This window comes from Numida meleagris, chromosome 10 (assembly GCF_002078875.1).
Source record: "Numida meleagris isolate 19003 breed g44 Domestic line chromosome 10, NumMel1.0, whole genome shotgun sequence".
Lineage (NCBI taxonomy): Eukaryota > Metazoa > Chordata > Aves > Galliformes > Numididae > Numida > Numida meleagris.
Genome location: NC_034418.1, coordinates 11839968 through 11860667, shown reverse-complemented (window position 1 = coordinate 11860667; position 20700 = coordinate 11839968). Strand labels below are relative to the sequence as shown.

The 20700-nt window shown below is 38.0% G+C and overlaps 1 long non-coding RNA gene across 2 annotated transcripts in view; it reads left to right on the top strand.

Annotated features, from left to right (window-relative positions):
* LOC110404361 overlaps positions 1-20700 on the top strand; it is a 143925-nt gene that overhangs the window by 71516 nt on the left and 51709 nt on the right. For both annotated transcript variants that reach the window (XR_002442182.1, XR_002442183.1), the window contains exons 7-11: positions 296-418; positions 1161-1297; positions 2193-2298; positions 12687-12841; positions 13136-13257. This is a non-coding gene — a long non-coding RNA (uncharacterized LOC110404361). The remainder of the gene's footprint in view (positions 1-295; positions 419-1160; positions 1298-2192; positions 2299-12686; positions 12842-13135; positions 13258-20700) is intronic.

The window sequence follows — 20700 nt, the reverse complement described above, 5'->3', positions numbered from 1 at the left end:
AACCCTGAGCTTTATGGGTGTTGCTTTTCTTTGGTGTTTGGAATGTGATATGGGAGTCCAATCTTGTCCATGAGTGTCTACTTCTGACATACCTGCCACCTCCTCGGGAACAGATGTGGGGAAGAAAGGCTTCTGAACTGATACTTGAGAAAATCAGAGCCCTGATTCAAAAGCACTTCAGTTATTCACTGTCGAGCTGTAGGTGACTGTCATCAGCTCCATACCAATGCCAGTGGATTTACTTCTCATTTATTTGGCAAAATAAATGAAACTTTCGCTATGTGTCTCTCTGCAGATCCTCACAAGAAAGATGTCAGCATCCCAACATGAGGAAAAGCAAATTCAGAGCATGCATCTGCATGGGAGGCCTGACAGGGGGGATCCTCAGCAGCTAGAAGCTGTGAGAGCCCCCACTCCAGTAGGTGCTTTATTAATCTGTGTTGGTTTTCCTGTGCAATATGCACAGATGGCACAAAAGTTAGGAAGATGTAATTATTGGAATAAACCAACCAAATTCGCTCTTGACTTAACTTCAGAGCTTCCTTGTTTTTCTTGTAGCTTATGGAGTGCATCAATAATGTATCAGTAGGCTGTCCATAGAATCCCGCTGTTTGCTTTCCATAAAACAGCAGTGTAGTAAGCAGAGTACTGTAGATATTGTGGTATTATCTTATATCAGTCTGCTACAACCTGTGCAATAAGGAGAATGTTCAGTCTTACTGTAATTATTCTAGCATACGCGCCTATGCACGCAGCGATGCTATTGGTGGTGCTTGAATATAAGTTCTTAAATAATTAACATTGATTCCTTGTTTTCATAGAATAACAGAAATTGCAAGACAGCCCCTGATCCCATTTCAACTTAACTCAGCGTCTTCTGGGTTTCAAACATTGCTGGAAGTGTAAAATACAATTCTTAATTGTTCATTTAGCAAGTAGACATTTAACTAATAGTCTTTATATTTATCAGTGTCACGAATTAGGAATTCGAGGTGTAGTCCTTTTCTGTGTAATAATTTTGCAAATTAGATGACAGTTGTTGAACATTAAAAAGCAAATCTGTTAAGGTGCTACTAAGTCAGCTCCTCCTCTTTCATTAGCTGAAACCTCATTTAATGTACTCACGTTGGAAGTCTCTTAGGCACTTACTTTTGTTTCAGTCATCCTGCAGGCCATGAGCAAACCATTGCTTTTGCCTCCTCAGTTGATTTTCCAGCACATTGCCCAAATCTCAGCCTGTTTTGATGGAGTTGTGTGCATTTTGGATGGTGTCCTGTGTACTCTACTTATTTTAAAGGTCAGCATTTATGTTGTTGAAAACTCGTTAGTGTTGACATCGTAAGTTATTCACTTGCATATCACATAATTGCTGTTAATTGCTTTTTTTGCTGTAGCTAGTGGCAAAAAAATATTCTATGTGAAGGAGACTGATAAGAACATTGGCACCATGTTTATTAATTATCATTTTAATTAATTATTTACTTTTAAAGGTTAGTTTTCTCTTATGTGCTGGGAAATACAGTAGCTACAACTTTATAGTTGCGGTCCACTCCTACCTATTAGCTATATCTTCTTCAGAACTTTGAAGATGTGTATTTACATGTAGGTTTTAATTAGTTCGTAGAATTTTCATGAAAGCTCGTTAAAGCTCAACTCTGCACGTAACTGTTGCCAACCTCTTTATTTTTTAAGCAAGCAATTGGTAGTCAATCCTAGAAGCCCTGTTATATATGAGATTTGTCTTCTATTAGATACACAGATGCTCCGAGTGTGTAGAAGAAAATAAAAAAAACACTGATTAATCATTCAAAAGAAAGAACCTTGATCTTTTATGCTTTTATCTTATCTGAATACTAGTGAGTATACCAAATCAGATTAAAGGAGGAATGTTGGTCTCTTATCCCTTAGACTGAAATCTGGGTTTATCTGCTGAGAGTCAGCTATATTTGTGCTTCAAAATCCAAACATCTGTTTTCAGGCGGTGTTTTCCTTTTTTATTAACCTCCATCACAGTGCAGCATCTGCGCAGTAATTCTGTATCAGAATTGTAAAGATTTTAAACATACAGTGAATGACAGAGATCAATCTAATCGCAAGGTTATATGGTCACCTCTGAATATGAAGGGGAAAAGCAGATAAAGCAAAAGAGCTTTGTGTGAAATTCAGTTCTGTTCCCTTTTATTTCCCTGTAGGCTCTTTCATTTCTGGTGGAGACATGTCCTTCTGACATCTTCATGAGAAATCGTGGATGCATCTTCATGGTGCCAAGGGCGTTCCAGCACTTTTTGTTTAAAAACAGTAAGTCATGGCAATTCGAGTGAATTAAATGATAAAGGGAGTCTTATACCACAGTATCTCATGCGAACAAGTGCTAATTTCTGTGATTATGTCCTATGTATTTCTGAAAGAGAAGACAAAGTTGTCAAAAAAACCTAAACCGAAGTAGACAATATTGTTTACCTGAATTAAGGGACATTAAAGGCAGAGTGAACATTATAATTCAATTCTCTATGGCAGTAACACACAGAATACATGCTTTTTTTGCTTAACTGTTTATTATTTTGCTCAAAAATATTATCTTTCTGCAGATTAATTATCAGTACTAATTGATATTACATTAAAAATAAGTATTTTTTCTATTTATCACAAGTTAGAACACTGAAAAAAAAGAATACTCATACTTTCTATGAGAATACTCACAAAAATGAGCTCTTCAGTCTTAATATTAAAAAAAACCTATTTAAAAAAAGGCGTATGTAAAAGTAGCTATTTTAATTTCCTGTGGTGTTCAACATACCCTTTTTGTTTTGCTCTATTACATTTTTAATAAAGTTAAATTTGCTATTTTGAAGCTGTAGAAATAATATTTTTAATGGCTTCACCCTATGATGCTTTTTTCATTGTGGGGTTCCAGTTCATAGCAAGCTTTTTTTTTTTTTTTCCTCCCAAAATCTCAGATGATTCGAAACCTCACTGCCCTTGCAGTCAGATCCGGATTTAGGCAGCAAGTGTAAATGGTCTGTACGCTGAAATGCTGATATCAAGAAGTTCATATGAATTTAGGTGTCAGACTTTAAGGTGCTAGATGTTATTGTTCCAGATTAATAACAACTTCCTGCTCCGTATCAGGCAGGAAAGGCAATGCTTGCCAAATGTTGTCAAATATCTAGTTATTTAAAAAAGTGCCACGAATCATTCTGAGAACAAAATTAGACTTTGCTTCTGGAGAAAAATATTCTATCGCAGCAAAGGTCTTCTTTGACTAGGGAATGCTTTTTGCAGTGATTAGCAACATTTTCCTGAAAAGTTTCAGCTCAAAATATTATTCCTGGATTTTTTATTTATTATCTGAGAATATGAGAAAAAAAAACCACAATAAAAGAGAGCAGAATCTGAAATATTTAATTTGGCTGAGGAAAAAAAGAATCTTGTGTGATATTTTTCATTGATTTTGGGGTGCCAGAGGAGAAAATCTTCAGCTGATGTCTCTTGTTGACTCATGACACAAGTTCCCTTGTTTTGAGGTATTAAATCAAGTTAGGATTGTGGGGCACTCGTGTGCTTTTTACTGTGCATGAATTATGATGCGAGGTTTTTTATTCTGTGCACATATAGGGTACTATCAAGCAGAATGCCAACCATTATGCTGATGCATTGCAATGAAAGCAAAGGATTGTAGTAAAAAATGTTGTGTAAAAATCATACAGTCCCATTATAGCCCATAGAGATTTGAACCCAGACTTGGGATGGGTTTTTGGTTGTTGGGTCACCTGTAAGGGACGTAACTAAATTCTTAACTGCTTTGAAGGACCCCCCCCTTATCTCTAAAAACACGTGAAGAATGCATCAGAAATGGCTCCTGCGTTCTCTGCAGCTCCAGGCAGCTTTCTGCTGCAATTTTCAAAATTGTCTAAGTACCAGGAGCTTCATTTCTAACGAACATCTTGTCAGACAATACGCTGCCTCAGTGAAGGCGATGTTTGGGTACAGTGTGACATGATTTGGTGAACAGAGCAATTGTGACAAAGATTTCGAAGAAGTCTTTCTCTGCTCAGCCTCTCCACTGCTCCAGGAGTTCAGGGAATCCCTCATCGCTGTATTACTGATATTGCATTTCCCTGCCTTGTACAGCTCCCATCCAAACAAGCCGCCTCTGGTTCCTACAGGGAATGCAGACTTTCTTATTGCTTCATTTGAGGAATGAACGTGCCAGAGTAGTCTCTGCTGCTATCACTGATCCCCTTTGGAAGAGGATTTATTTTGGTCGTTTCTGTCAGAGGGCAGGAGAACATTGCAGTGTGATAATCTATATGGAAGATGTGTGGCCAACACCTATGTGCTAGGTCTCCACAACTGTGGTCAGGATGGGCTGAAGGGCTGCTGGTTGTGTGCAGCATGCTGTGTGACAGGGATATTCTAAGGAAAGGGGTTAAGGGAAGGAGAAGAGAATAAAATAGTATACATTTTTATCTGCTTTTCATTATTTTGCTCCCATCCTACTGAGCAGGAATGAGATAATGAGATGTGCCACTCCACTCAGCATTTCAGTAGCATTGCTTGATCCATGAATCATTAAGGTTGGAAAAGACCTCTAGGATCATCTAGTCCAACAGACAACCTACCACAAATATTGCCCCCTCACCATATTCCCAGGAACCACATCTCCATGGCTCTTGTGCACCTCCAGAGACAGTGGCTCCGCCACCTCCTTGGGCAGCCTGTTTCCATGCCCAACCACTCTTCAGAAGTTTTTTCCTAACGTGTAGCAATGAAGTTATCTTGTGTATCACTGGCACAGGTGTAATGTGCATCAGCACGTGAAGTTCATGTGTGCAAATTTGTGCTTGAATTTATTGATGAAAAATAGTCATCGTTATAGTCTTGGCTTCTTTGAATGGCAAAATTTTACCTTTTCAGCCATTCAGTAGGATTAATATAAAGGTACAAGTATTTTTTTCCTTCTAAAATCCCAGCAGTACATTTATTTGAATGGTATTAGAATGGAGCTGTGTACTGTTCCTTTTCATGCCTATTTAAATAAATACCTGAAGAAAAGACAAGCATGTGAATTGACATATGTGGGTGGAAGGATTATGCAATGTTTTCACTTGTTTAGATCATCGATGTGATTTCAAAAGTATTCCAGTAATTTCTGTGGGGTTTAACTAGGGATGCTTCTGGCAAACTCATACCCAGTGCATGCAACACTTCAGCCTCCAGGCAGCAGCGGTGCTCAGCGGTGTTTTATGGGTAGTTCCTACTCCTACCTGCTGTTATCATAATGATCCAGTGCTTTAAAGCTGAAGTTTTAGAAGAAATTAACGCCACATCAGATGGCGTTGTGTTCACATGCTGACGGCTGTGCTGTGTAGAAGCCCCGCAGCATGCCAGCCGCGCACTGCTAACACACGTGGAGCTGCACGCGGGCTGCTGGCCCTGCTGCCCGCAGGTGAGCGCACAGAGCTTCTGCCGAGCTGGAGCGGGTGACACAGCGACGTTATGGTTTAGATTTGCTGCAGAAGAAGTGCATTCTGACATTTCGGGCCATATGAGACCTGAAAGTCGCTGGAACAACTTGCACCATATGTTAATTCTTGTTATATAAAGGGAGAAGAGCATTAACCTGCAAGCGCTTCTTGCTGTCATCACACACAATAAGATCTGGACATTGTTCGTGGGAGCAAAGTGGAGGGATTGCACTGATCTAAACCAGCAGCTGCTGAGCATCCTTGCATAAAGGTGAGCAGCGCACAGGACATGTGCACTTTGAAAGAACAAGGTACAGTCAGGGAGTGGTACAGAGACTGCAGCTCAAATACCAGCATCGTTCCCTATGCGTACAACATTTTCTTCCTTTTATTTAGGAAAAAATAGTGTTACTGGGGATGTAGCTGAATGGTTTGACGACATCGCTGGCAAACACCTCTCATTTCCTCTGCTATCTCTGTCCCTCCAAGCAGACACACAGATTGCTACATATAGTTTTTTCAGCAAGAATTACGTCATTCCAAATTGAAGTCAAACCTCCAACAGGTTTGGTGATAGCAAAACGTGTCTTCAGACTTCTCAACAGAAGTATTAAGAAGCAATATTCAAAACCAGCCTAAGCATTGACCAGTCTGTGCCTTGTTCATTTTTTTTCTCTCTTCAGACTAATGGCATTATTTATAACAGAACAGAGGCTTGCCCCTGACTTTGATCTACTGCATAAAATAAATAAGGTGGTAGAGACAATTGGAAATGTTAAGAGAAGTAATGAAAGGAAAAGGGTTTTTTTTTTTTACATTTTAATATGAAAATCACATAAGAGACATTTTTTTGGTGCATATTATCTACAGTAGCTTTCATTACTGCTATCCAGCATCCAATTTGTCATCTCTAATCAGGCATCTTTATTTCATATTTCTTGCATGCTCAAGAACCTTTCCAATTACTCTCACTAGATGAAGAATTTCACGCTCTTTAAGACACTTTTCTGAAGTGAAGAAGAACAACGTCTCAAGCAAGTTGTCCAAAATTATGAAAGCCTCCTGATAGCGATAATTTTAAAGAATGACAGTATAGGTGAAATAATCCTGTGGTGTTTTTTTTCATTTCTTTTTACTCGTGTTACTTAATGTCTTTTTATTATATTCAGATATTTCCTTTTGGAAACTAACTGCACATGAGATCCTTGACTTCTCAAGCTACTTTTACCATTTGGACTCAAAGCAAAGCAATTTCTACTGCACTGTTTCTCCTTTGTTATCTTGTCTTTCCATCACATTCACCATTAGCTCAGTTATAGCACTGATGCAATTTTTACTGCTACTATTATGGATGCACTATTAAATCATTTACTATTCTCCAAAACATATTTGTGTATAAAGGTTTAATGCTGAAAGGTTGAAAACTCATCTCAACATTATCACACTGGTAATCAAAGAAGTAATTGCACAAAATAATGCAGAATAAGATGCATGGTAATTCAGCTTTAGGGATGCAATCTATTTCTGGTTGTAAAAGATAATATTTGATTATATGGTTGGTTATTTTTCTTCCTGTGATTACCTTGAGGTTTTCAATGTGGAAATAAAGAGAACTCATAGCATAACATTAGATACCGCTGTAAAATTCACATCATATTGGACATCGTGTAATTTAATTGATGTTTTAATAAATTGCATCTTGGCCAAGTGATGAATACTTGAGCTGCACACCAGTGGAGTCTGTTGTTCAGTCTGCAGGGTAGCAGGCAATGAATAGCTGCTGCTCGTGTCTCCCTGGGCAAAGCAAAGCGGCTCCGGTGCAGATCCCACAGACTGTGCTTTGCTCCTTCTGCAGCACTCGCCATTTGCAGATGTGTGCAAGGAATCAGTGGAGATTTGAATTTCCTCCACTTAACCTTTTCTCTCCCATCTGTTGCAGTGCATAGGGTTCATAGCCATAGTGTTTACTGCTGAAATCTGTCAGGTGTTTCATGCTTTGCAAAAAGCTCTATGCAAACAACTGAGTATGTCATTATTGCACAAATATTAATTGCTCTGTTATGCCACAAACAGAGTTATTGACATTTTGGCTCTTCCAATGAAAGACATAAGTGGATAGAATTAACTGTTTGTAATCAAGAAAGCTCCCAGTGGTGTCAAAATATCTTGGAGAACTGAGAACCTATGTAAGATGTTTGAGTCACACTGATACAGGGAAAGAGTGATCGCAGTGATACTCTGTAAGTGAGGTGTTTTAAATTTGTACCCTGCCAGCTTGCCTCGTTGGTAATAGCATATTTGGTGAGGTATATGTAAATGTAGTTTGTGTGCTTAGAAAACCCTAGTTGTTGCAGCTTTTTATTGCCTACTCTTTAATCCACACTTCAAGGATGAAATTCTGTCCTTTTCACCATTGATTTTGTTGGTCTTGTAGTTTCTCCAAAGATGAATAGTGTTGGAACAACCTGCTGATGTTAAACACTGAAGTGTCATCGCTAAGAGGGTTTGCTCATAAAGGTCAAATGAAAATATGTCAACCCTCTTTGACTGGTAGTCTATGCTGTTAGTAGGTATTGATTACATTTAAGAGCCTGTGGGTAAGATGCAATTTAAATTTTCCTCAAGCAACAGTACAAGAAATAAGGTTCCTTGCAGGGTAGGTACTAACAGGTACCACTGTTGTGAACCTAGTTTGAGGAAGGGGAGATGTCTAGAAGAGAGTTACTTGTTTGTAGAGACTGACTGGCAGCACTGGTGGAAGAGTCATGAACACAGTAATTGCCAACCCTTAGTTTTTCCTCTGCCTGTGGTACCAAATACGGCAGTGGGAATATCCAGGAACATTTTCCCATTTTAACTGCATTTCCAACCATTGTAGCCCTCAATTTTTGGAATCAAAATGAATACTTTTTCTTCAGGTGCTGTGTATGAAAAAAAAAATCCTAATACAGAAATCCCACACCACCATATCACATGCTTTTTCAGAGTTTTTTAGGCAAATGTTCTTGAAACAAACAACCAAAAACAACGACAATAATAAAAGACCATTTGTCATCCATTTATGTTTTAGGTGTGGTAATGGGTATTTATCATTCTGCTGTTAATGCAACAGCAGTGATTTGCACTCAACTATTTTGTGTCACTGTGTCAGTTTCAAAGATAGGAGTTACTTTGTTTAAGATTTGCAGATAGTTAGCAAATATTTTATAGCATAATTGAGCTGAGAAGACCATGGGTCTTTGCTTACAGACGCAAAGCTGTGCTGTTAATCCATTGTGAAATATTGTCTCCCTCTTCTCATAACTTCTTTTGGCAATTCCTTGCTAATAAGTATATAACTTAGGGGAAAAGCTGTAACTGCCCAGATTGCAGAAGTGGAAAGTCTTACTTCTAACATTCACTTCTAGTTGCAGAGAATCATCTAAAGTAACCTGCTGTTCTGTCAATGTAGAGAGAATTGAATTGTTGTTTCTAAATATGTGTAAAGTATGGTAAGCTTACAGTTGTCTTTTCAGTGTCTGTTTCTGTTGTGAATCAAATACTGAATGTGCCAAGACAACTTTTGAAAGCAAATTGTATATTATAGATTACTGAAAAGGACTGCAGATCAGGCGTTGTGGGAGGTGCATAATCAACCCTGGGAAATCCTGACATGGCTTTCAAATAAGCTATATTTGTATTGGTATACTTGAAGACAAGCAAGCAGAGAGCTGGTTTAACTATATCTGAAACTTTTTGGGTGGACTGAGGATTGGATGCTAAATTTCCAGCTTTTACTCGTAAAATTAGACATGTCTGTTGGAAAGATGCTAAAAACAACAAGAACCAAAACTTTCTTGGAAAGAAGTGTGTGAGGGTGTAGAAGGGACAGAGTGGTCTGGGAACACTGCATGTGTACAGACTGTCTACAGACATGCACACGTGATATGAAACTCCCCAAAAGCATCCCATTTGTATGCATATACCACTTCTTCACATATGCCTGGTATTCATGGTAGCATTGTTTTTGACTATTAAGCAATTAAAAGGAGGATGTTATGACAGTAAAGCAGTCTTTGTGGTCATAATCAGCTTATTTCATTAGCTTGAGTTTACCCACTGCAAGATGGTAATTTGCATAAGCAGAAGTAAAAAGATATTGTGCATCTCTCAGTGTAGAACTGAGCCTGGCTGGTACAATTTGTTATTTTATAGATTACTTCTGCTATTTTGGAGATATGAATACTTTTGTGCAGATGCTACTTCCCCAGTGTTTTAAGATACCAGATAGTATTTGGGAAATTAAACTTTGCATCTTGCTTCAATAATAAATTTTCTGCCTCATGTAGAGTTCTTCCGTGATCAAAATTGCGCGCCATAAATTGATTTCATAGCTGTACATTTATTGCAAAGAGCGCTATGAAAGCTCCTCAGTGCTATGTACTTTTTTCTTTCACAGTAATAGTTGAATTGTGTTTTTTCAAATACTTCAACCAGTAACCATTGACACACCAAAAATCCTCTAATAAAATTTGGGCAGTAGTTGAATACATTTTTGGATTTTACTTGCTATGTAAATGAGATACATATTTGACCACATACAAACAAAAGAATGTATGTAAAACCTGGTCCCAGTGAAGCTGAATATTATTTTTGAAAATAACAGTAGGGTGTTGGTTTGAAAAACAACACCTTTTGGGAAGCGTTCATGTCAACCGCATATAACATATGCCAAAGTTTGGAAATGCAGTCATATTCTTATGCCTTCGTGAAAGGTATAAACTCATGAACTTTTGTGTTTAATCACTTGAATATTTTCTATATCCAGCTAAAAAGACAGTGATTTACAGCCATAATATAATAAGATGTTCAGTTTCTATTAATTAGTAGAAATGTTTTGTCTATTTGTCTCATGAATTAATCATTTCTTACTCAGATTCTGATTATTTGATCCAACTTTCATTACTAATACCATTTTCTCAAAAAAAATACTGATAAACATTTAACATCGAGATCTATTTATTAATTTATATTTTAGCATAGAGATAATTAGAGTACTGACAAATTGCATGTTTCATTGACAAGTTGCTTTGAATTTCAGAAGATACAAGTATTTAAAACAACTATTTAATCCAGACTGTTATGGCATGCCAAAGCAAAATGAATCAAGCCTAAGTATTAATAATGTTTGTAACCTGTCAGTTCTGCTCTATCTGCTGCTCCAGTAATTTAAGATGGGATAGGTTTAATTTGTTTTAATTTTTAAGTATTTCCTCTGAAATAATGGACGACAACCATGTGTAGCGTTACCTATTTGCTTGATGTGATCAAAGGTGATTCATAACACATCATATAATAAAGTCTTACAGTGATATTTACCTACAGGTACTTTAATAGAGAGTAGTAGATTTTCTTTTTTAGATTCATTAACAGGAAAGGCTACAAATCATAGATGTAGTATGAGGCTTTAATGTAGGTTCTAAATCAGTTTTTTTTTCTTGTGCTGTACTTCTGCCTGATTTATTTCCTGATCAGGATATGATTGTGATGATTTTCAAGGCAAATGCAGTGTGTTCATAAAATACTATCCCATAATCGCACTGCAAAAATATGTGTAAATGTCAACAAAATTATGAAGGCTCTGATTAATAGAAACCAGATGAATTCCACTGGGAAGAGTTGAAAACAAGCATTTGTTTCTGCTGTGCTTTTAAAAATTATTTTATTTTTCTTCCATATAAGTCATTTAAAACGGTAATTCAAGAGTTTCTCACTCTGCTTAATGAACTGCCAAAAGTGTCAAAGAATATGAAAGACAAACATTTCACACAGTAACAATAATATTGAAAAGCTTAGAATGCTGTAGGTGACAAGGCAACTCAGTCACACAGCGGACAGAGCTGGGTAGCCATTTCTAGATGACTGACCTTGCCTAATTTTTAGCATGCCAAAAGTTTTATTGTTTCACCAGACATTCTTACTAGGTATTAAAGTTTGGGAATGTATCGGAATCGGTGAGTAGTGGTTGATTGCTTCTTTTTTCTTGAGATATTTTCTAACCATGACTCTAGCTGGTCTTTGGAAACCTGCTCAGTTTAGTTATCCATTGTCTCATTTCAGTGAAGTAACAAGGGACAATCTGTGCAGAGGAAAGTGATATAAGCAAGAGGGAAATGGAATGGGAAATGATTGGATATTAAGGAAAAAATAAGAATTTGTTTAGCTCCTGTCCAGGATAGAGGGTTAATTCAGTATTTCAGCTGTCCTCTTACACTGTGGCTAAGAATGGGAAACAATCTGGGGAGTTGGCAGTGGGGAAAAATACCGAATCGCAAAGAATTTGGGATTTTTCTTCTATTAATTATACCACCTTTCCACTCATCCCATCAGTCAAATTTACTATAGAAAAACATCTTAACCATGTTCCAGGCTCAGTTTCTCCAAAGGAAGCAAAGGATTACTGCATAAGATTAGCAACCTTGGCTACTAATGTCACTGCACATGATCATAGATAATGTTTAAAGGCAACTATGTAATTATCTACTTTTCGTTCTCATCTTAAAGCAGAAAGGTTCACAGAGAAAACAATTCTGAATTGTTCTCCAGAGGTGAAGGCCCCCTGCTCTCAGGAAGTGCCACAGGGCTCTGGGAGACACTGAGTGGAAGTCGGAGCTGTTGCAGTGATCTCTTATCCGTAGCTGGGTGTGTTTTAAAAGGATTCCTCATGATACTAAAAAAAAGTAGAATTTGTTGATGGTAAACATTTTACATTTCAAAGCACAAATGCAAAGATTCAACACCTAAGTAACAACCATAAACCTTTAAATCTTCAAAACTTTGTTGATAGAAATGGGAAAAACAGGAGATTGCACTTCAGCCTGAGAAGTAGGGCTTTTTTGTGTTATTTGTTGTCATAGCAGGATACATGCGATGAATTCTGTCTAAAGAGAGTGCTTTGGGGAGAAGTATCCCATCTGCAGAGAGATGCTTATGTATCAGTTAGATCAATGTTGATGAAAGTATACTTAAAAGTATATCTCTGATATAAATTTAGGTTGTCTCTAGACATACTGTAATACTTGAATAGCTATGAGTTATAACAATAGATTGTAGAAGACCTATTGTTAATTCATTTGCAAACCTTCTTCCAAAATAGTTTTTATTCTTTGCTGTTTTACACTGTCCTTCAGATAGTGTAGAATTTTCACAGTCTCTAAATTTGAATGTTGTCTCTTTCAGGTGTCACCTTCTGAATCAAGCTCTCCTATTTATGTTACACACAAGGGTAACAGCAGCTTTGATGTATACGTCCTAAGCCTTCTTGTCTGAAGGCAGTCTGCTAGCAATGCTTAAGGATGACGGTGTTCCATTGCACGCTCTTTGAAGCAGCAGAGGTACCGCACAATGGCTGTTATTGAAAATTTTCCTTGATTATTATTTTTACTGCCAGACTTTTAAACCATACAATATCAGCTTTCTTTCGACTTTGCTTCTTAGTTCCTTCTATGGTAAAGCTTAATACAGTGAACATATGGAGCAGCTGAAAGGCTGCCAAAGGTTTAAATGACAGGGTTATAAATACAGAGACAGCATGTTTTCTTTCCCCCCTGAATGTATAGTTCTGTTGGTTTGAGCCAAAGCAGACAATAAATCAGAACATACAACTTGTTTTGCCATTAACTTTATAGATTTATAACACGTAGAGGGTACTTTGGTCTACTGGAATGAAACAGTCACACTGAGTTTATGACGCTGTGGAGGAATGCTCAACCAACTGCTGCAGAGAAGACCTGCAGTATTCCCAGAAAAGGTCAGTTCCATTCTACAAAAAGTTCCCAACAAAACTCACCATCTAGAGGCCTTTCTTTGTCCCCCAGCCTTGATCTTCACCCACAGGCTTCACTCACTGACCTGCTCCTTTGGCTAGGGAGGAGATGCCTTTCACTTTTTTTCTGCAAGTGAAAATAGAGACTTCCTGACAGCACCTGTACTTGCTTCCAAGTGGTCGATCCTTCCTTGCTCTCTTCTGGTCTTCTCTTGAAGCTGTTGTTGTTTTCCCATAGCACACAAGGAGCCCAAACTAATATCTGTTATGCTACTTGGATTCTCAAGTGTCTTGGTAGGAGTTATATTGTTATGTGTGAGTGCTGGAAAAGCAAGGCAGCACTAGGTATACTGTGTGAGGAGGGGTAGGGATAGTGCTGATGGAAGATGTATTTATTATGAAAGTAATTCCAGCATGAGATACGTAAAATTTAGGAAGCAAAAGCTTCTGCATACTAAGATCCTGTAAGTTTCACCTTCATCTTTCACATTCTTTTGCATCTTAATACGATATGGTATTTTTTGTCATCTAGATGTTGTGGTTATATTTAGCTAGAAACTTGATGTAAAACTCTTGTATTTTATCAGTAGGATGCATTAGGAGTATATAGTTTTTGTTTCTGTTTTCTGCTAGCAGCAAATGCTTTTTCTCAGCCATACTCTCAAAGAAAGCTACCCTGCACCAGAAATACAGCTATGTCAGAATCAGCGCTCCTAAAAATAATAGTTTGGATTATTTGCAAACAGATGGCTGGAAACACAAACACTTTATCTTACAATCATCACTTATCCCTTTGGCTGCCAATACTCCACTGCACATGTCTTTGTTGCTAGATGCTAATAATATCAATTGAAAGGACTTGGAATGTCAGCCCCTACCTGCTGTACTGAGTATGCAGCATGCCAGCTGGGCTGTTTGAAGAAAAAAGAATAGCTTTTGGGTTAAAGCATTTGGTTTGGACTCTAGAGACTTGGGTTCAAACCATGGTTCAGCCATAGATTTCCTCTGTGACCTTCAACAAATAACACCCTCGTTGTCTCAGCTGCCCATCTGTTAACAGAGGAATGGTAGTTATGATGGAAATTAATTTTGCTTTGTAACAGTTCTTAAGGTTGTAGCCCTTTCATCAGAAGTGTAGCTCAAAACGAAGCCTTGAAGACAGATTCCATCTGAGAACTGGCAGTGGAGGATGAGGCAGTTTCTGTGGTGTGATCCTCCCTGTTAGGCTGGCTGCAAAGCAGTGGCAGTGATACAGCAACCTTATGGCCGAGCTCCTTTTTCAGAAACCCCGAAGTGGGCACTTCTCTTGCTGTAGCCCTTGTACCTCCTCCTGCAGAGCAAGCATGCTGTTACCCCCACTCTTTCCTCTGGCATTTCCTTGCTTTTTGGGTGTTTGTTAAAATAGCCTATTTCTGTAGCAGCAGCATTTTACTCCATAAAATGATCTTTTTTTTGTCACTTAGTGCATCTCAGTACTTCTGTGTGATGCACGGTCTTTGTTACAGCAAGAGCTGTTGTTTTATGGGATCAGGATGACCACAGGAGGGGAGCAGAGCAAAGGACAGCAGGAATCCTTGCTAACATGTCAGTGGTCTACACAGATACAGCAAAACAGTCTGTCAGCAGTCATCACACTGCTATTTCACACACTCACTTGTTAGTTTGCCTGAACTGAACCATTCCTGGCCAGCTGTCCTCTTTGGTGTGAAACAGACTGATGGTCCTCTCTTCTTCCCAACAGACTGTGCTGTATAGTTTTAGTACTGTACTGTGTGCTAACTCTCATTAGTGTCTGCATGTACATGTCTGGTGCAACCTTGGCTTATCAGACTATGGACGACTGGCAAGTCACAATGAAACCATCCTAGTTTCAAGTCACCTCTTTCCAGTTTTCTATGACCCTCAGGAAAGTTTTGACAGCATTACAGCATTTTGGGCTGATATCTGACGTATCACCATAGAAGTTATGGCTCTGGCAACAAAGACCAGGAGGAAGATGGTCATTGCCATATCCCTCACCCAGAATTTCCTTAAAACTGGATCATTTTAGAGACGTACAACAATGGAGCAGGGTTTCAGGGAATTATCTGGTTGGCAGAGGTCACCCACAAATGCCATGACAGCTTGTAGAGGTATTTGATGAGGTTTTGGGATGTCCTTTGTTCAGATTGTATGAGCATAGAGACTTTCTTGTTGTTATCTAAATATGCTTTTGTGTGGTTTAGTGCTGCTCTACCATTTTATCTTCCATTTATGTATCTAAGTGACTAAAGAACTGTTCTGAGCTAAGTGTTTGCCTGCGGGATTTTAAATAGACTGCAGTTCAGTTGGGTTAGTTAGCACTTCGGGGGAAGCTGTCTGCATGCGTTTGCATCTCCTGAGTTTTGCTTAGAGTTTCACATTCAAACAAAGTTGAAAGCTCAAAGGAGAACCCAGCTTGAACTGCCAGCACCGTCTGAGTTGGGCTTGGATCTATGCAAAACCTCTATATTTAGTTTGGTTTCAAATAGCTACCATAAATCCTTATGCAGATCCCAGGAGATGCTTTAAAGTTCACTCACTACATATCCCAAAAGTTCCTTTGAAATATTTGGCAATTTCCAAGTTTTCTATACTGCCTGCCAAGATTTTAGGTTTATAAGGAAACTTGATATAGGCATTTATTTTTCCTCTTTCTTTTTTTCTTTTTCTCTCTCGATTATTGCACTCGAGCAATACACAAGAAGTGAATGGTAAACATGAGTTGCATTTTTCTTTTAAAGACAGATACGGAGTGAAACCCTGAGATACTACTTCCCTGGTTTCTGCTCCCCCTCCTACACCAGTTCTCATCGATTTCAGCAATATTTTCTTAAGTAATAACAGGCTCTGATCTTGGCACATAGTCCTTTGGAAGCTTTTGTCTGGAGCTCTTTACAGAGAAGTATCACAAAACAGACTGTGATGTGAATAACCATGGAATGTTTTTCTTGAGCTAGGCGTACCACATACAGAGCTATAGAAAGGCGCGTGCATTACTAAAAATAATAGCTTAAAACTATGCCAGTGTCATTTGTTCATTATTAAGTCTATTACCTCTGAAATGAGGCTGCAGTACTCAGTCCCTTTTTGTTCTATGCAGAGCAGTTTATTAATGGTGCCTTTGTTTAAGAGGGATGACACAGGGAGCTGAGCGGAAGACTTGAAGCTGTTCAGCAGCTATGAAGCAGCTACTAGGTACTGCTTAATATCCTAAATGACTCTGTGCCCATAAATCAGCCAGCTGTAAATTATATTTAATGTTGAAAAATAGCCACCAACCAAACAGATCTTTAACCTGTAAATGTTAATTCTGTTTGTTAATACTTAGTGGCTCCAGCAGTGCTCAGAGGCTACACGAGTTATTATTCACTCTGGCTCTGCTCCAGCCCTTTTCAGAAAAGCCTCTCCGAGATCCTCCCAGGAGCGGGAGCTGCAGCGAGGCACCCACCTCTGAGCTGGGCTCCCTCCCTCCCCTGCTTCATTTAGCAACTGTTTGTCCCTCCCCCTCTGCTCTGCACAGCACCTAGCAATCTGAAAGGCTACTCACCCCCTACATTTTCTTTATTTTTTGGCTTAGTGGGCAGAGGGTAAAGTTTGTTTATATGAACAACATGATTTTACTCACTCTAGAGTGAAAGCAAAGGGGGATGCTGGCCTGCAAGATGGAGGAGGGTTGGGAGGAGCAGAACATCCCTCTCCAAGGTTCCTTCCTTACTGTCCTGTGGCAGTGATGCACAAATTGATGCAAATCAAATCCTACATATCTGATGCCCTTTCAAATGTTTCACTTCTACTGAAGGTTCTGAGAGTTGAAGTTTCAAAAGCTTCAAACGTGTTGTGAGGTGTCTATTTGCCTTCAGAAGTTTACCACTGAAATCTTTATCTATATTGCCTGCAATACTTTTGGCTTCCAACTCTGTTAGAATCACTCTTCCCCTGACTAAAATTAATGCTTGCTATAAATCCTGACTTGACTTGGTCTTTCTAGGCAATATAAAAATCAAATAGTGTATAATGAAAAATAATTTTGTACATCAGTGAACTGGCTGGACATTAAATTTGTTTTGCAGTTGATTGTATTTTATTGTTTTCAGTAAGTACAAGTGTTTGGAAAAGAAGTTAGAATACGGTGAAAACAGATAGTAAACTTCGAAATTCAATATTTTATCCGCATTTGAAAATTTAGAAAGATAGTGGTAAATTCTGCATATGTGTGTATGTACACACACACACACACGTATTATTCTTATGTTGGGAAAGTACCACTCTCTGGGGGAATGAGACTTTTTGCCATTTCTCCATTCGTTCTCTGCTGACAGATCCGAACTATGAAGCTGAAGTTTTTCCCTTCTTCAAGAGTGAACGCTGTTAGCTATACACTCTGTATTAATCCAGTGTAATTTTATCTGTGACAAAAATTAACCCTACATGTGAAGTAGGGATGCATTTTGTGATCATTGAAACTTTTACATTAAATGAGAATTATAAATACAGTTACATTTTGTTACGTAGTGTAAAAGAATGTTGAATTGCGGGGTTGGAGCTCAATGATCTTTACAGTCCCTTCCGACCTAAGCCATTCTATGAAATCAAATACAGTCGTGATCCATCCAGCAGTGAGGACAACACATTCATATTTTTCTTCTCTAAAAGCGCTCCTGTTCAAAACATAGCACAGCCAAATGAATAATAAAGAAACTGGGCAGACAATAAAATGTAAGTGGAAAACAGATGTTAACATTCTACTTATCAAGCTCTTACAAGCAGAAGAGAGCATGTAGAATGGTAATTAACACCCACTCATCTCATTCTTCTAGAAGATTAAGGAACAGGTCCTAGCCTCAGTACTTACCTCAGCAAATATAATCTCATCAATTAATCTAATTCAGAAGAGAATGCGTTTTTATTTTAGCTCACTTAACCAGGTTTTTTTCTCATTAGATTGTTTTTCTCTTTTACCACACAAGAATCCATATCTCACTTAGAGGTGAAAATTCCTTGACCTTTAAGTTCTCTCAGTTAAGTCTCTACAAGAATAGATGAGATATCACAGATGTAGGAATTATGAGAACAGGATGTATGATGCATGATAAAGCTGAATTTTAGCTCCTGCAGAAATGTGTTAGTTGCACATAAAAATCGAACCAGGGAAGCAGAGCTTTCCTTTTTGGCCCAGGGTGCAACATATCTGCATTGCTACCAGTGCCAGCGTAGACCAATAGCTATTTTCATGGAGAAACCATAGCCTGTTCTCCTCTTCCACAGGATATGTCGTGCAACATTGTTTTTAGTTCTAATTACTAAAAATGTCTTTAGTTCATTTTTCAAAATGCTTATGTTACCTAGAAGCATGATTGCTTGGTTGACTGATTTATGAGACATTACTTTCACAACTGGCAGTTAAGCTTAGATAAAAATGTTGTCCATATATATAAGAAAGGATTTACTCTAGACGGCAAGAATATTTTAAAAATATTTTACAGAATATGCTTGACCAGTACAAAAAATCTCTTTTTTTGATTTTTGTTTTCCAAGCATATTTCAGTAATAGATTTCAGGCTTGGTGATTTCTGCTCTGCTCTGAGATTTTATAAACATAACTGGTTTTCTTAGCTGGGGAATCACATTCCATTAATGCACAGTCCATTTACATCCTGCTACTGTCCTTTCGGTTGTGAACATCTCCCTGGTGTTATCATGCAAGTATTTCCATCCAGTATCTTGCTAAGAATTTAGCGGATACAGATATTGTGGTTTTCATTTAGTTTTTATTTTGAATATTTTGTGTGTGGAGCTGAAATCTGATTTCCAGGGGAGTCTCTTCATAGTTAAATCATCTTAGTAAATCTACTTAGTAAATCTACTGGAATTGCTGGTTCTTGGCCAGGAGGTATAAGTTGAGAATTGGTAGAAGCAGATGTAACAAGGCAGTGAAGGTGATCATTAATGATATTATATATATTTGCTGGAGCAAAAATGAAAATTTCAATTTCCACACCATTAGGAGCCTGAAGAAGGATAAAAATGTATTTTGCCGTCTTCACTCAGATAAATGATTGCTGCTCTCAAACCCTTGAATAGTTTTAACAAATGGTTACTGGATAGACTCCAGTGTTGGAGCTTCCGGAAAACAGTGATATTTAAGTACAGAAACAAATTGATATTGAAACCATTACCTTAATCCCTCCACCAATTCCTAGTGGAAAATAGTTTGTTGAAAATGACTGGGAAAAGGAAAATTGAACTGATAGCAAGATTCCCTAATCTCCTTGTTCTGTTGAATTTATAGTTGTACTCATGTTGGTTTATTATTTAAATTTTATTTTCCGAAAAGCAATTGTATCGTGGAGCTAGAATGGCACATGAAATGTAGTCCAAGGTAAATTAAAGGTACTTAAACTCAATAGTTATCATCTGATAATAACTAAGTGCATTAGACAGCTCAGTATCCTTGCAAACACTTAATATATTAAGATGATCAGCCTTCAGTACAGTTCGCTTCATCTTGCTGCTATTATGAATTACTTTTATAAGAAAATGAGCTCTTGATTTCTAGGTACAGAGAGAAAAAAAAAAAGGAGCTGTCAGTGCCATTAAAGCAAGGCACCTCTTGCTTGATTTCTCCACCAGATTGTTGGCTGCTGCTACAAGGTGGAATAATGAAGTGTTTACATGACCTCTGTGAGTATGAGTGTGCAATATAGGCACCCAGAAATAATAGTAAGGGTATGGGGAATCTCTAGTTTGAAGATTTTTCTGGACCTGTCAGGAAGAATGAAAATCTGGTTCAAGACCAAATGGTAATATAGCAGGACATACCTAAAGAGAATAGAATCACCTGATGTATTTCTGTAGGCTTTGTAACTCGAGGGCCTGGTACCAGAAGCTGATAGAGAACGTCTTAGAAACATCCCACTTCCTGCGTCTTGCCTTACTGTCCTTTGAAGACAAATGTTATTTGATTCTCAAGCCTCTGTGTCCCATATAACTGCAAAGAGAAAACAATAACAATGTTATAATAATAAAGCATAGCTTTAGAAACTTCAGAAACTATAGTTGGAACAGATCTCTTATGTCACTCAGATATTTTTTATGTTCAGTGAACTTCTCAAAAAACAGGAGAGAATGCTAGGAACTTCTGGTTTGCTGCTGGAATTGCAAAGTTTGTACCGTTTGTTGTCTATATGGAACCATGTTCTCCAGAATATAAGAAAAGGTTGAAATACCAGGGCTCATTCCAACAGCTTAGTTTTTAGCAACTGAAGGAGAAACCTTCTTTTTGGTCTGCATTAATCTGATGAACAGCACATGCATTGTATCATAAATAATATTATAATTAATTGGAAATTTAAAAATTGCAGACTGGAAGGGCTTAAAATTGAACCTTGCTTCTGAAAATATTTCATA